Consider the following 17,044-nt stretch of genomic DNA (forward strand, 5'->3'; position numbering starts at 1 on the left):
AAAATAAGAGAGAAAACAACCTGTTCTGATGAAAGTGTATAAACATTCTTGGAAGACATACTTTTTTTGGAGACAGGGTCTTGCTCTATTGTGCAGGCTGGAGTGCAGTGACACGATCTCAGCTCACTGCAACCTCTGCTTCCCAGTCTCAAGCGATTCTCCAACCTCATCCTCCCATATAGCTGGGACTACAGGGATGCGCCACCAACACTTGACTAATTTTTTTATTTTTATAGAGCCAGGTTTTTGTCATGTTGCCACACTAGGAAGTGATAAATATAATCTCAGGAGTGGGAATGTTTTTAATGAGAAGCAAAAATACCTAGGTCAACTGCTATGGCTTGTAGAACTGACAAAATGAAAATTCATTTTACCGAAATCTGGCAGCCCCTTCAAGAGTCTGCTGAAGAGTCACCTCAGTTATAGCACAGTCTTAACTGTAGACGAATCATACCATGTTAAATTCTCAGTGCTCACTCATTCTTTCAGCCAGTCAGCATTTATGGGCCTCCGCTCTGAGCCAGGCACTATGTGTGTTATTCATCCTGACGAGCATGAAAAATATTGTTCTAAGTGTCAGCACTACCTTCATGACTCATTAAAATCTTTTAAATGCATTTATCCAGAACCAAAATATACATTTTCAAGCCAAAGATTATATTATTCCTTGGCCACACCTTCCAGCAAGTCATCATTTCTCTAACACAGACCCTGGCCCCAGAGAAAGTCGGGAGAGGAAAGTATGTGTGGGATGTTGTGGGTCGATCACGTGAAAAGAATCTGACAACTTGATGTGGGCTTGTGATATTTCAATTGGTTTATACCAGGCCGAGGTGACAGATAAATTTGTGTGGGGCAACTGTGTCCTACTCCTTTTGCTTTCCTTAATCACAAAAATGTGGCAGAAAACTAGATATTGTGAATAGACTGTGGAATTATGTGGTTTCCACAAAGCATTGTATTTGGCAGTGGTTGGCAGACAATGGTCGTTCTCTAAAGATGCTGAGTTCTCTCAATCATGAAGGCAAACATTTGAGCATTCAGTCGTTCCTAACAAAGGCCTAAATATTTTTATATCCAGGGCTTGTCTTGTCCTGTGTGCTGAATGAACCATTGGCTGATGACAGAAGAAGCTCCCCTACCCAAAAATATTCTACCCACCACCCCCTTCCACTTCCCATTACCACCATTTTTTGCCTTCCCGTCCCACTAGCATATCTCTCTCAGCTCTCCTTGGCTGCCACCCCAGGCTTTTCGCAGTGAAAGTCCTAGTGTACAATACATCTACTGAGATGGGTAATCCATTGTCAGCCATTAACCACCTAAATTTGTTTACTAGATTAACTTAACCACTTTGCAAGGCCCTGAGAGAATAAGAACACAAGTGATTTATTGATTTTTGGTGGCAGAGAAGAAAAACCTAAAACAAAAGAATCTAAATAAATTGGCAGCATAGAACAGTGGTTAATCACGTGGTTCTGAAAGCCAGGCAGCTTTCCTCACTGCGAAATCTCCAAAAAGTTTCTTAACTGTCTTTCCTTCATTCGGTACAATAGGAAATGATAATAATAATAAGAGTGCTTACCTCATAAGATTGCAGTTGTGAGGGGTAAATGAGAACATTTTTATGTTAGTGCATAGGAATGCTTGGCATATATTAGGTTGGTGCAAAAGTAGTCGCAGTTTTTGCCATTACTTTTAAATGGCAAAAACCACAACAATTTTTGCAGCAACCAAATAGTAAGTGCTTGATAAATATGACATCTTGGAGAGAGACCTGAGCAGCCAGATGTTAGCATGAGGGCCCTGGGGATCTTAATCATGTGCAGAGGGTAGAGAAACATTCCGGGGTAAAATAGATTTGAAAACAAAGCCTCATAATTGTTTTGCTAGCAATTTGTTTCTACTCTAAGTGTGGTACCTACAAACTTTTCTTCTTAACACTCCCTAAATACCCTCCAGGTTTTTATCAACAATCAACAAAGGGATTGCCTGCTCCAATTTCTGCAGGGAGTATCCATTTACATTGTCCCAAAGGAAGGAGGACTCTTGCGTTTTCTGAGTCATGGGTCAAATGCTGTCAAGTTTTTCATTCATTATACAGTAGAGAAGAGGCTAGGATCATGTCCACACTGGGTCATGACAGTAGCTTGGGTGACAAGTAACTTGGCCATTGACTCCCCAGGAGAGAAGAAATGCTTGAGTCCAGTCATTTATACAAATACAAGGACAGAAAGTTGAAGTCTAGAAGACAGAGTGAAAAGCAATGTTTAAAGCCTAGACAGCATATTAACAGCAAGGGCTTAATGTGTTACACTCTGTTTATAGGCACTTTTTGCTGACAGCACAGAACCTGAGCCCTCCTCTCTCCTCATAGCAAGTTCCTTTCTGCTGTGTCAATAGAAACCACCTCTTCTCAGTCCTTGGAGGATTGGCGATCAGAACTTGTAATTGGTGTCTACAAAGGGAAACAGAAAAAGGAAGCACATCTTGAGGACTTATAATATTGGATAGAAGGTGAATCCATCACATCAGTCTTGTAGCAGCTCACAGTTGTATTTTAGCCTCCCAAGATTTTGTTTCCTAGTAGCAAATCAAAGGATAGATGAATAAGAGATCATCAAACCGTTTCTATGTGTATTTTATTTTCCTAAGGAAAGCACTTTTGGAAAGAGTTTTTCTTTCCTTTTTAATCATTTTTCTAAAGTTATAAAATGTGTCAGTTACTGTGGCTGATGCCTGTAATCCTAGCACTTTGGGAGGCCAAGGCAGGAGGAATGCTCAAGCCCAGTAGTTCAAGACCAGCTGGGCAACATAGTGAGATACCATCTCTTTAAAATTTTTTTTAATTTAAAAGATATATAAATAAAATTATAAAATGACTTTAATTAGAGCATGGGGGCAGTGGCTGGTGGGAATGTAAGTTCATTTCACCTTTCTGGAAAGCAATTTGACAGTATGTAACAACAAGCCATCAAAATAGGCATATCCTCAACCCCATAGTACAAATTCCTACCAGTGGAATTTCTGGTAGGAATTTATAGTATGGGGACAGTAACATAAATATTTAAATAAGCGAACATTCTCATAGTATAATTTATAATAACTCCCCAAATGGACATAATCTAAATATTCCAGAATAGGGAATGGGTTAAATATAATTCAGTGGGAATGCCAAGCAGCCACTAAACACCTTCTTTAGAGAAGTTTTTAGTAGCATTTAAATATAAGGCAGTGTTTAAGATTCATTGAGGTTGGTGGGCAGGTGCTAATGTACAATGTGCTGCTGAACCTGGAGATAAATTGCAGGAAGGACTGACCTCTTAGGGTAAAACAGGCAGGAAGGCTTTTAGCTGCCTGAATAAAATTCTGCCAACAAGACCAACGCTAGCTATGGAATCTGCCTGCTGTTGTTTACCTGAGGCACCTGAATGAATGAGCAGGTTTCTCATAATTTGTGTACTGAGCTCTGCTTACATAAGCCACTAGCTGTTAGAGTAAATGGCTGTTTTACCCTTTGCTGAATTGGAAGGAGGCTCTTTGATTAGAACAGTTTATATAACCGAAATCTGAGACCGAAGGGAAGATTTGGCGAGGACTGTTGATTGCATTGGAGGGTGGATTGGAAAGGAAACTTTTCCAGAGTGAGAGGCTCTTATTTTGAGGCACTGATGTGGAACAAATTGTCCCCAACACCCCACCTAACCACATTAACACACAGTGGGACCTAGCCCATTGACAGAAATGGGCTCTATTCCTTCTTCCAGAGGGAGAACAGGTCTGTTTCTTTCCAAGGATCAAGCCAGGTTAACACACGTGTGCACAGAAGCCAGTCAGAATGCAATGATGAGGGCACGTGCTCCATCAACATCCCAACCCCCTCTTCTTTTTAAAGCTCAAAAACATTTTCAGAAAGGTTTTTTGGGGTGGGGTTTTATTTTTGTAGGAGTGGGTGTGTTTGTTGTCTTTTTTCCTCTTTAAAAACTTTCCCCCCCTTTTTTCCTTCCTGAATTTTAATGGGCCCGAAAGTAGGAGTCTGCCAGGAATTTAACATTCAAAGAAAAAAGGTACAGGATCTTCCTCTCTCCAAAGCCAGCCTAGGGTGCGTTTTTCAGGCCTTTCTCCCACACCCATTCAGCTTAAACCTTGGAGGCTTTGTGGGTGCCGGCCAAAGCTTCCTGCTTCCAACGCATATGCTTCCTGTTTTGTCTTTTCACCTCATTTGGACCCTGGGATCGATTCAGTTCTCCTCTTTAGACTCTGTTATTTCAGTTTTTGGTCTCAATGTCACTTAATCAGGAAAATGCTAATTCCTCAGGAAGGAGAATAAAGCCATGACTCTCTTCTTAGCTTTCTATTAAAATCTCCTAGGAGCCCCTCAGCAAGTAGCTCAACTCCTTACCTTTAATTTTCCATCTGTAAAGGGAAAAACTGTAATGTGTGTTTGTCATTTGGGAGCAACTTAGGTTATGTCTCATTCTCTCAAAAGCTGTACAGAGTGTATCAGATCATTGAAATCACATGCATCTTAATATGTACAAATCAAATGTGTTTCCATCTATATGTAGGATAGAAGTGTTTATTCACAAACACACACATAAAGAGAAACTGTATGCGAACTCTGACCACTGCCCCCCAGTACATTGCCCCCCAGTGCCCCCCAGTGGTTTTCTGTGGTTTTCCTCTCACTTCAGCTACTTGCTAGTCCCTGCCCTCATCAAGAAAGCTACCTTCTAGTTCAGCACTCTGCCCTCAGGAAGAATTTTGTTGTTCAAATTTCATACCAGAGGAACTACAGTCTTCTTCTTTTTTTTGAGACGGAGTTTCGCTCTTGTTACCCAGGCTGTAGTGCAATGGCACGATCTCCGCTCACCGCAACCTCCGCCTCCTGGGTTCAGGCAATTCTCCTGCCTCAGCCTCCTGAGTAGCTTGGCTTATAGGCACGCACCACCATGCCCAGCTAATTTTTTGTATTTGTAGTGGAGACGGGGTTTCACCATGTTGACCAGGATGGTCTTGATCTCTTGACCTCGTGATCCACCCGCCTCGGCCTCCCAAAGTGCTGGGATTACAGGCTTGAGCCACCACGCCCGGCCTACAGTCTTCTTAAAATAGTCACAAAGGTGTGAATCATTTAGTATGGTTGATCTTGGAGAGGAGAGGTGCTTATTTGTTCTACTTCAAGATGTCCTGTATTATAAGGTCCACCATCCATTTAATTTAGTAATAGCTTTGCTTTCCTAGAGGAAGGGAAAACTACCACATTGATTATACTCATTAACAAGGAGATACATTCCAAGTTCAGGGGCAGGAAAATGGACATTATCATTTGTTTACTATGGTTCAGAAAGCGCAGATTCGGGAACAGATTGCCCGGATGAGATCTCTCCAACACTGAACACTAGCTGTGTGACCTAGGGCAAGTGATGACTTCTCTGTGCCTCATTTCTTCAACTATAAAGTCAGGATACTAGTATTTCTTTTGCAAGGTTGTTGCAAGGACCAAATGATTCAATACACACAAGGTTACTGCAAAGACGAAACAATTCAATACACAAAGTGCTTAGGACAGTGCTTGGTAACCAATCAATACATATAAGAATTGCTAATCTAGATGAATCTTTATTTTCTTATTCCTGAAACTTGGCAGTGTGTGAAAAATATTTTTTTCTTACTCCAAACAAATCTGATGAAATGTGGATATCTTCTCTCCCCTCCCCACCAAAATTACAACTCTGTTTAGAACCACAAAAAGGTTTCGTGGGTGTGATGACATTGGAAAAAACAGACTCCCCTTCTTCCTGCTATACTCTCAGTACACAGTCACACAACACTGCTAACACCAGAAGTGTTTCCCCACACACCAAGCAAGTAATCCTCCAGCCACACACCTGCTGGGTGTCCTCTGATTCAATTCAACTTGACACTCTCTACCTGGACACAGCATCAGATCCCACAGGTTGAGGATCCCACAGGTTCAGTCCCCAAGACAGCCGCCTCCCCAGCTGACCAACTTCAGATGCCAATCACAAGCCTCAGGTTGCTTCACTTGTGCTTCTGACCCCTCTGCTATAAATAGGGATTCCCTATCTCCTCCTATAGTTTGATTAATTTGTTAGGCTGGCTCACAGAACACAGGGAAACACTTATGTTTATTAGTTTATTATAAAGGATATTTTATTTTATATTTTTGAGACCAAGTCTTCCTCTGTCACCCAGGCTGGAGTGCAGTAGAACAATCTCAGCTCACTGCAACCTATGCCTCCTGAGTTCAAGCAATTCTTGTGCCTCAGCCTCCTGAATAGCTGGGATTATGGGCTTGCACCTCCACGCCCAGTTAATTGTTTTATTTTTAGTAGAGACAGAGTTTCACCATGTTGACCAGGCTGGTCTCAAACTCCTGGGCTCAAGCGATCCACCCACTTCAGCCACCCAAAGTGGTGGGATTACAGGCATGACCCACCGTGCTTGGCTAGGATATTTTAAATGATACGAATGAAGAGCCATATGGAGAGATACATAGGGTAACGTCTGGAAGTATCCCTAATGCTGGAGCTTCTTTCCTTTGGAGTTGGGGAATGAATCCCCAGTATGTCAAAGTATTCCTTTTCCCCTTCTTTGATGCTCCCCCTCCCACAAACCCAGTCCTTTTAGGTTTTTCTGAAAGCTTCGTAACATAGACATAATTGAATAGATCATTGGCCATTGGTGATCAACTTAACTTTAAGCCCTTTCCCTTCCCCTGAGGTTAGGGAGTGGAAGTGAAAGTCCCAACCCTCTAATCATGCCTTGGTCTTCATGTGACCATACCTCACCCTGATACTACCCAGGGGTTGCCAACCATCAGTCTACTCATTAGCACAGCAAAAGACTTTGGCAATTCCAAGGATTTTAAAAGTTATATGTGCCAGGAAACAGAGACCAAATATATATTTCATAGTATCACTGTGCAGTCCCACTCTTCAAACTCTGATCCCTTACATCAAAAGAATATAAAAACTCAAAAGATAGTGCCATATTACCAGTATCCCATTCAATTATTAACAGGTTGTCCAGTCTGTCATATGGTATGAATGTGTCTCCCGGGGTGAGGCCACTCAGGTTTGCAGACTTCTATTTGATCCTATCAGCCTCTAAAAGCAAGAGTGCCAGCCTAGACAACACAGCGAGACCTTGTCTCTACAAATAATTTAAAAATTAGCTAAGCATAGTGGTATATACCTGTAGTCCTCGCTACTCAGGAGACTGAGGCAGGAGGACTACTTCAATCCAAAACGTTGAGACTGCAGTGAGCCATAATCAAACCACTGTGCTCCACTCTGGGTGATAGAGTGAGACCCTATCTCAAAAAAAAAAAAAAGGTAAAAGAAAAAAAACAGCCAGAGTGGTCAGAGTGGTCTCAGAAAACATATAATTTTACACTTTAAGGATATGATATAATTGAGATAAGAGACAATGTCATCTCTTTCTCTGAGCCTCTCTCAAGGTATTAATACAATATTGGATGATATGATTTGGCTGTGTCTCCACCCAAATCTCATCTTGAATTCCCATAATCCTCTTGTGTGGTGAGAGACAATTTAATCATGAGGGCAGTTACCCTCATGCTGTTCTCATGATAGTGAGTTAGTTATCACGAGATCTGCTGGTTTTATAAAGGGCTCTTCCCCCTTTTGCTTGGCATTTCTCCTTGCTGCCGCCATGCCATGTGAAGAAGGGCATGTTTGTAAGTTTCATCATGATTACAAGTTTCCTGAGGCCTCCCCAGCCATGCCGACCTGAGTCAATTAAACGTCTTTCCTTTATAAATTACCCAGTCTTAGGTATGTCTGTTTTAGCAGCATGAGAATAGACTAATACATTGGTTTTCCCTTACTCCATAACCCATTTATTTATTGTTTTACCCTTGGCTACTATTTCTCTTTCTCTGCATTTATACTCAAATTTTCTGTTTGGAAGGAATATTATGCTGGTCGTACTACAGGTGTAATACTAGTCTAGCAAATACCTCTCCCTCAGTCCATTCCTAGTCAGAGAAGGTAATATTACTTAGGTGCAGAGCTAGTGAGTTATTTTGGCCACTAGGCAATAGCTGCATTCACTGTTAACCCCAATTTTGCCAGATAGGATGAAGGCATAACCCACCCCTATTAGGTCCTTAGGAATTCTGACATAAGGTTTAAAAACACAGGTACCAGTTCTTGCTTGGGAATCATCCCTGTTTCCAGTACTTGTTATGACAGCCCTGGTCCTGTGACTACTGACTGCATTAGGTAAGGGGGGATAATTGAGATGATGCAGGGAAGAGAGAAAAACAAAATATAGTCATTATACCAGTGTGCTGCTCCCTGGGTAAGAACTGCATAGTCATCCTGGCGTCCCTCCTTACCCACTCTCCCCCACCTCCACCAGAAAACAGGAAACTCTAGTGGGGAGAGTCCTTTAGTCCCTCTCATGTTGAGCATGAGCACATACTCATGAAGGCATGCAAGCCAGCCCTGCATGCATTTACCTCTCCTATCTTAGACAACCAACATTTTATTATCTTGTTCCACTTCTCTATTCAACTGTTACTCTGAGATGGGTAACTCTCTGCCCATTGCTGTACAGTGTGTTCCTTGGTCTAAAGAAATGAAGGTCAGCTGTCCAAAATCATGCAATATCATCTGTTCTGGTTTTTTATAGCACCCTGAGCATTTGCATCTTCTACTCTGTAAGCAAAGCCAAATCCAGAGTCAGTGTCTATTTCTGTCAAGACCCATTCATAGCCCTTCAGGGCCACCAGCATCAGTCTCACTTGCCAGCTATGTTCAGGGCCTTCCCACCAGGGATCTGCCACATAGCCATAGGCAGTCTCTGCCTCTTTTGCTGGCAAACAGAACAGTCTTTATTGGCATTTTGTGTCCCAGAGGATGCAAGAGGAACACGTCTAGATAGCTTGTCTCTGCACTACTGCACGACTCTCATATTTACTCACATTATGTACCCAAGTGGCCCCCTTAAGTAAGCACATGGGGATTATTTACTTATTGATTCCAGACACCTTTAGAACCTGGAGGGAGTTCTTCTGATGAGCATTGAGATACCTACTTTAAGGCACCCCTTAAATTTCCGTAGTAATTTCCAAAGGACCACGCTCCATATGGGCATCCCTTTAATAGACCAGGTTTCCATTGCCCTCATATGCAATCAGGCCTTTGGTCACTGACCGTGAGTCCGTACAAACCCAAACCTAGAGGCTTTTAGCACTGTTCAGTTGTTTCCATTACCACTAGTAAAACGACATGCGAGTCAGCTCACCAAGCTAATTTGTTTTTACCTTCTTCAGTCAGAGTGGCATCATTCCCAATGGTATGTTGTTCACTCACCATGGAACTGCCACCACAAACCAAGCAGCCCTTTGTCAGTCAGGTGACTGCTGTTTATATGGCATGTTCAAGCAACGGAGGAGTCCAGCAACTCCTCACACAGTTCCAGATCAGTCCTGGGGGAAAGTGGCTCCTTGCTTGTGAGAATCTCCTTGAATTCCTCAGGTAGCATGACCCTGTATAAAACTTTTTATTTTATTAGGAACTCTTCTGGGCACTGCTGTCCACATTAGAGTGATTTTCTAACACTCAAGACATCATGGGTATTTTGGGTTTCAGTATCATTTTATATGCTTTAGTCATAAGGGTACCTTACTTTAATGTCCCATAGCAAGGCAAATGCCCCTCAAGTGGAAATTCTCTAGTCCAGAGTCCTACTAGTTGTGTTACTGGAAAAAGGTCCCAGTCCAGACCCCAAGAGATGGTTCTTGGACCTCATGCAAGAAAGAATTTGGGGCAAGTCCATAGAGTAAAGTGAACGCAAGTTTATTAAAGTAAAGGAATAAAGAATGGCTACTCCGTAGGCAGAGCAGCAGCATGGCTGCTTGACTGCATATAGTAATAGCCATTTCTTGATTATATGCTAAACAAGGGGTGGATTATTCATGAGTATTCCTGGAAAGAGGTGGGCAATTCCCGGAACTGAGGGTTCTTCCCCTCAGGGTAACTTCCTGACATTGCCATGGCATTTGTAAATTGTCCTGGCACTGGTAGGAGTGTCTTTTGGCATGCTAGTGCATTATAATTAAAATATATGTGTAAAATGAGCAGCGAGGATGACCAGAGGTCACTTTCATTGCTGTCTTGGCTGCGGTGGGTTTTGGCCAGCTTCTTTACTACATCCTGTTTTATCAGAAGGGTCTTTGTGACCTGTATCTTGTGCTGACCTCCTATCTCATCCTATGACTAAGAATGCCTAACCACCTGGGAAGGCAGCCCAGTAGGTCTCAGCCTTATTCTTTACCCAGCCCCTATTCGAGATGGAGTCACTCTGGTTCAAACGCTTCACAGTTGTCACTGGGAGGTGCTAACTTTTGAGCCATAAGCCCTAGTCTATATTCCATAAAGGACTATCAAAGAATTTGCCCCTACTAGCACTTAAGCTTCTAATCTACACTATATGGGCTCAGGCAATTTTACTAGTTCCTAATTAACCTGCGCAATTACTAGTGATTGAAGGGCAGATTTGCCGTTCTGTTTTACAGTACTAGGTATGGGAAACATTTCCCAGTCAGATACAATGTCCATCTCCAAAATACAGTCAGGCAAAAGAGATGCAACCACTTTCCATAAAGCATGTTTAAATATACTAACCCTCCTATAAACTTTTATCTTTGTTAAAAGAAAAACTTTTGACAAATTAAATTTAATAAAGTCTAATCAAGCAAACAATGATTCACAAATTGGGCAACCCCAGGATGAGATTAGGTTCAGATGACTCTGGGACTGGCACGTGGTCAGATAACATGTATGGACAGAAAAAAGAATGACGTACAGCAAACAGGAGTGAGTGTAAACTAAAAATAAAATTCTAAGCACCCCCAACCAGCTGAATGAATCCTTCCTCTCGGCCAAGGGTATTCCAAAGTTAAGAAGTTCAGGCTATGATAGGAAGTAGGAGTTGGACTTGCCTTGTGATACCCTCCCTTTTTTTGGAATTCAGGCATAACTGACCAGCATTAATATTAAAACAGAGATCTAAGGCTTTTTGTCACAATAAGACACCAAATTCTGGTGGCTCATGCCTGTAATCCCAGTATTTTGGGAGGCTGAGGTGGGTGGATCACTTGAAGTCAGGAGTCTGAGACCAGCCTGGTCAACGTGGTGAAACCCTGTCTCTACTAAAAATACAAAAATTAGCTGGGCGTGGTGTTGTCAGAGGCATGTGAACCAGAGCAACTCCATCTTAAATAGGAGATAGGCAAAATAAGGCTGAAACCCACTGGGCTGCATTCCCAGACAGTTAAGGCATTCTAAGTCACAGGATGAGCTATGAGGTTGGCACAAGGTACAGGTCATAAAAGCCTTGCTGATAAAATAGGTTGCCATAGCCGGGCGCGGTGGCTCACACCTGTAATCCCAGCACTTTGGGAGGCCGAGGCAGATGGATCACGAGGTGAAGAGATCGAGACCATCCTGGTCACCATGGTGAAACCCCGTCTCTACTAAAAATACAAAAAATTAGCTGGGCATGGTGGCGTGTGCCTGTAATCCCAGCTACTCAGGAGGCTGAGGCAGGAGAATTGCCTGAACCCAGGAGGCGGAGGTTGTGGTGAGTCGAGATTGCACCATTGCACTCCAGCCTGGGTAACAAGAGCAAAACTCTGTCTCAAAAAAAAAAAAAAAAAAAAAAAAAAAGTTGCCATAAAGAAGCTGACTAAATCCCACCAAAACCAAGATGGCTGTGAGAGTGACCTCTGGTGTCCTCACTACTATATTCCCATTAGCGCCATGACAGTTTATAAATGTCATGGCAACGTCAGGAAGTTCCCTATATAGTCTAAAAAGTGTTGGCATGAATAACCACTCCTTGTTTATTATCAAGAAATAACCATTAAAATGGGCAGCCGGCAGCCCTCAGGGCTGCTGTCTATGGAGTAGCCATTCTTTTATTCCTTCACTTTCTTACTAAACTTGCTTTCACTTTACTCTGTGGACTCGCCCTGAATTCTTTCTTGTGTGAAATCCAAGAACCCTTTTTTGGGGTCTGGATACAGAACCACTTCCTGTAACAGTGGCAAGCACCTGTGGTCCCAGCTACTCACGAAGCTAAGGCAAGAGAATCACTTGAACCCAGGAGGTGGAGTTTGCCATGAGCTAAGATCACGCCACTGCACTCCAGCCTGGACGACAGTCTCAAAATAAATAAATAAATAAATAAAATTTGAAAAGACACCAAATTCCAGCTGACTCTAGTATAGCATCACATGACAGATAGCAGGCCCTAAAAGAAATCGAAGTATTTTACCCTAAAATATATATTTTGTAATGGCCTTGCTAAGCTGTCTGCATTCTGTAGAGAATTCCTTTCCCTTTCCAGGTCTTTTCCCTGATGGAGGAGAGAATTAAGTAAGAGTCTGACAGCTTTTTAAGTCTGATAAGAAACATTTACAGTCTATTCTCTCTGAATCCTATTATCTAGAGGCTTCATCTGCATGATAAAACCTTGGTCTTCAAACTGCTTATCTTAACCTAGACACACCCTTCTATGGATTCTAGGGCTTTAGATAAACTTTCAATCAATTGCTAATCCGAAAATCTTTGAATCCACCTACCATCCGGAAACCTGGAACTTTCTCCCCTAATCCCTACTCCCAGTGGTCTCCCCTTTCCTAACCGAACCAATGTACTTCTTACATGTGCTGATTGGTGTGTCCCTAAAATGTAGAAAACCAAGCTGTTGCCCAACCATCTTGGGCACTTGTGGTCAGGCCCTCCTGAGGTATGTCCTTAACCTTGGCAAAATAAACTTCTAAATTGATTGAGACTTGTCTCAGATAGTTTTTGATTTACATGAGGTACAGAAGCAACTGTGTTGGTTACAGCTTGGCATTTGCCTTGTTTAAACAAGGCTTGAAGAATTGGCTGCCTGTGATCAGCTGAGATTCAGCAACTTGTTGCAAAGTAATAACAGTCTGTTTATACATTCAGTTAGCTTAGAGTTCACTGTGTATGGAGAAACTTTAATGCCAAACTTAAACCATGTAAGGAGGCAGCTTTAGACTAAATGAATTTAACATCTTAATTCCGTCAACTCTGACTTTCCTAACTATAGCCTCCATTAGGACTTTACAGACATATTTTGAAATCACAGTACATTGGGTTCCTGTGTCAAGGAGCCCTGGAAATTCTCCACCCCTGACCATTTTACCCACTTTTGTGCAAAAGGCCTTTGGGTCCCGGGCGGGAGGTTGAGCCAAGGGACCCCAGCCCTTTTGTCAATCTTTATCTTGATTAATCTGTCTGACTGCTGCTTTAGGCAATTTTAGACCATTTTTCTGATTATAATCTTCGCCTCCTGACTTTTCATATTTCTCCAAACTAGGGTAAACACAGCAAACTTCTTTGGAGCCCTTTAATGTCATAGGGCCAGCTGGAGCTCCTGTTGGTCCCTCCAACCTTAAGAGCTTTATTTTGACTCCATACATTTCCATTTTGGTCACCTCATTTCTTTTCAACCATATAAAGATTTCCACCCTGCTCAGACAAATCCCATGACTCTCCTCTTTTTCCTCTTAGTTTCACATTTATCAATGTTTTCTTTATTCACCTTCTTTCTTTTTCTTTTTATTGAGACCCCATCAGCTGCAAAGTTTGTTCCTGGTGTTAAGCTCCTTCTTCCTTTGCAATTTGGTCTTTCTCGAGTGGTCCTGTGAATGCTTTCTTCTCCTCTGTGGTCTGCTAGCAGCCATGGCCAAATTTGAAGGCAGTGTCAATGAACTTAAGTCAGTCTTCTCCAGAGCTCGCCATTCGGGGTGCACCAGCGAGGACTTACGGAGGGTGGAGCATTTGCTTCTTGGTTCCCACCACACAGCCTTTCAGCGTGACAAAATCATTGGTCACTTCACCATAGTGGACAAAGCCACCCAGAGGGTTGCTGCTCTTGTCAGACACGTCATAGCTGGTGGAGGCATTGTTCTTGATCAGCTTGCTATCCTTGATAAGGTAGCCTGGCCAATCTTACAGATCTTGTTGATCTCAGTGTGGTGATGATAGCCTTTCTGCCCAGCACATGTCACAGAGAAGGCCACATGGGCAGGGTGCCATGCCCCAATACAGGCCACCTTACTCAGGCTTCGGTGGGTCTTGCAAGGCAGCTGCTTTGTGTGCCAACAACTGGTGACCCCTTTGTAGCCTTTGCCGTTGGTCATTCCAATGATGTCGATCATTTCATCCTTCCTAAACACTTGGTTCACAGGTACCTGCTGCTCCAACCTCTCGCGGGCCCAGTCCAGCTTCTTGGCCATGGTGCCTCCATCAGGTGCGCCGCCTTCTGGCACAGAGGAAGCAGGTGCATCTGGGTGTGGGCAATGATGCGGATGACTTGGCAGTACTTCACACTGCTGAAGTCATTCTCCCGCTGCTTCTTTCCATCCTCCTCCTGCCGTTTCTTGCAGTACTTCGTAAAGGTTTTCCTCTTCGATTTATGCCAATTCTTATAGAAATGCCTCTGCACTCCTCGCTGATGTGCTCAGTGAAGATGATCTTGAAGTTCTGGAGGCCTTGAGGGGTTTCCGTGTAGCCCACAATGCCCACAACCACCATGGGTGGCGTCTCCACAATGGTCACAGCCTCTACCACACCTCCTTCTTGTTCACCTTGGATCCTGGCCTATGAACTTCCCACACATGGGATTTGGGTCATGCCAGCCTTGTATCCCAGAAAGGCTGTGAGGTGGACCAGCTTGCTTGGAAGGGTCATCTTTAGGGAAGCTTTTCATCTTCCTATGATGCCTGCTGCTGTACTGTGAGGCAGCAAGCCGAGGGACCAGTGTCTGGGAGCAGAGAACTTTCTGTGAGACATCACGCTGTTAAAATCCGCTTGTATTCACCTTATTTCTTAATATCCATTTAAAAATGTCCATCTTCCTGGAAAGTTCTTTGACTCTCTTCTCTTTTTTTATTCTCTTGTTAATTAACCTAATGTTTTCATTAGCATCTGTTAAGACCCTTGAGGGGAAGCTGTGACAGCAAACTGGATAAAGCTTCCTGAACTTGCTTTTGGGTTTGCAAAATAGTAAGGTTATATAAAGATCTACATTAAAGGAGCCCCCTTAATAACGCTTGCCATAACTCAGCAGGTGAATATCCCAGTCATTATAAACCTGGTCCCATATGGTTTGCAAGTGAAGCATATCAGCTGCTGTAACTGGAGTGTTTCACTTAGCATTTCTAGGTGAAGTCAGGCAATCTCCCTCTTCAGAGTATCCAGTTCACCAGGCTGGCTATTCCCTCAGGAATCACCTCCAGTCCATGAGGGTTTCATAGTGAGCTATGGATATTGCATCAACCCAGACATATTCTTCCACTCTACAGAATTTAAAACCAAAGATACTGCCCCTAAATTAGTTACTCTCTCAATCCATTTTAGTAAAGGTTATTCAGGAAGCTGATGATACCAGTCTATAAAATGAAACAATTCCTTTACACTATACCCTCTGGTTTCAGTAGCTTCGTTGTTTTGCCTTTTCCACACGTTGACAACCTTCTTGGTAAACACAGGTCTTAGAGGTACTTTCTGTAGTCCTGGCATAACTTTTTTCGGGGAGATGGCTCTGAGGCTAATGACTGAAGTTCTAACTCACTGTAATCTGCACTGGGCATAGCATCAAGGTCTGACACAGCACTGTCTTTTAATTTCATTTTAGCTATTACAGATAGCAATAATCACGGAACTGTATATTTTACTTTTTTGTTGTTTAAGTTTGCATCTCTTTATGGATCCAGCAAACCAACTCTCCAGGAGTTGAATGCATCTTTAAATTCCATTGGTTACTTTTACTTTTAGTAATTGAGTGCAACACAGCTACTGCTTCATACCATGGTGATATGGCTCCAACGACTGGAGAAACACCATGGGTCCTTTGTCTCAACCAATAAGATTAACAGCACAGACACACGTGGAGTGATTTTAAGGAGTGGAAAGTTTAATAGGAAAGAAAGAAGAAAACAGCTCCCCCGCACAGAGGGAGGGAGGCTCCAAACAGAGAAACCCCACATGCCACAGAAAGCAGTCAGTTATATTGGGAGGCTGGAGGAGGTGGTATCTGATTTGCATAGGGCTCAGGGGATTGGCTTAAACAGGTATGTCATTCATGTAGCCCTCAGAAAAAATGGATCCTCCCACTCTAGCCTTTTAATATGGAAATGCAGGTCACCACAATATCCTGCACATGTGGTGTTATCTGGAGGTGGCCATGACACCTGCCACAGGTGATGACAAGGAAAAGAGGGAAGGAACTGCTACATTGGATGGACCTGGTTTCTAGCCACAGAATTTGCATATCAGTGCTTGGCAGTCTAGTTTTTTAAGCTGCTTTCTGTTAGAAAGAAAATGGTTAAGGGCTTGCTTTTAATTAAAGAAAAATTCTACTGAGAACCTTCACCCTTTCTAGCTGCCTAAATATTATTTCTTAATAACTCCTGTTTTAATATGTAGCCACATGATCTCCCAAGAATCAAAAGTTTATCACCCTTCACCTGTTTGTCCTTTTTTACCCAAAATCACTTGTTCCTTTGAGCCAGGGGCCAATCTAGTAAATCCCACTTCTGACACCAAATCTGAGCCTATTGAAGAAAAACAAACTCAGTTTCTCCTACTATATTCTCACAAGATAGAACATTTTTGTAACTAAATGTGTAAGGGTTTTCCCCCTACACGCCAAGCAAGCATCAATTTTACAGCTCTAATTCAATTTAATTCTGACACTATATACCTGGAGGTGGTATTGGTTTCTACAGTTTGAGAGCTAAGTCCTAGAAGACTGCCCTCTACTTCAGATGCCAGTTGCAAATCTGGGTCTCTGGAATAAGTCAGGATTCCCACAACCTCCTCCTTGAATTCAATTAATTTGCTAAAGTGGGTCACAGAACTTAGGAAACACTTACTTACATTTTCTGGTGTATTATGAAGGATATTACAAAGGGCACAGATAAAGAACTGTCTAGGGTAAGATT

General features: G+C 42.6%; 1 long non-coding RNA gene and 1 pseudogene across 1 annotated transcript in view; one reads left to right on the forward strand and one right to left on the reverse strand.

Annotated features, from left to right (window-relative positions):
• Positions 1-17,044, forward strand: part of LOC144577514 (uncharacterized) — a 58,755-nt gene that overhangs the window by 15,388 nt on the left and 26,323 nt on the right. The window lies entirely within an intron of this gene.
• On the reverse strand, positions 13,695-14,891 carry LOC100410606 (large ribosomal subunit protein uL3 pseudogene; annotated as a pseudogene).

This window comes from Callithrix jacchus, chromosome 8 (genome assembly GCF_049354715.1).
Source record: "Callithrix jacchus isolate 240 chromosome 8, calJac240_pri, whole genome shotgun sequence".
Lineage (NCBI taxonomy): Eukaryota > Metazoa > Chordata > Mammalia > Primates > Cebidae > Callithrix > Callithrix jacchus.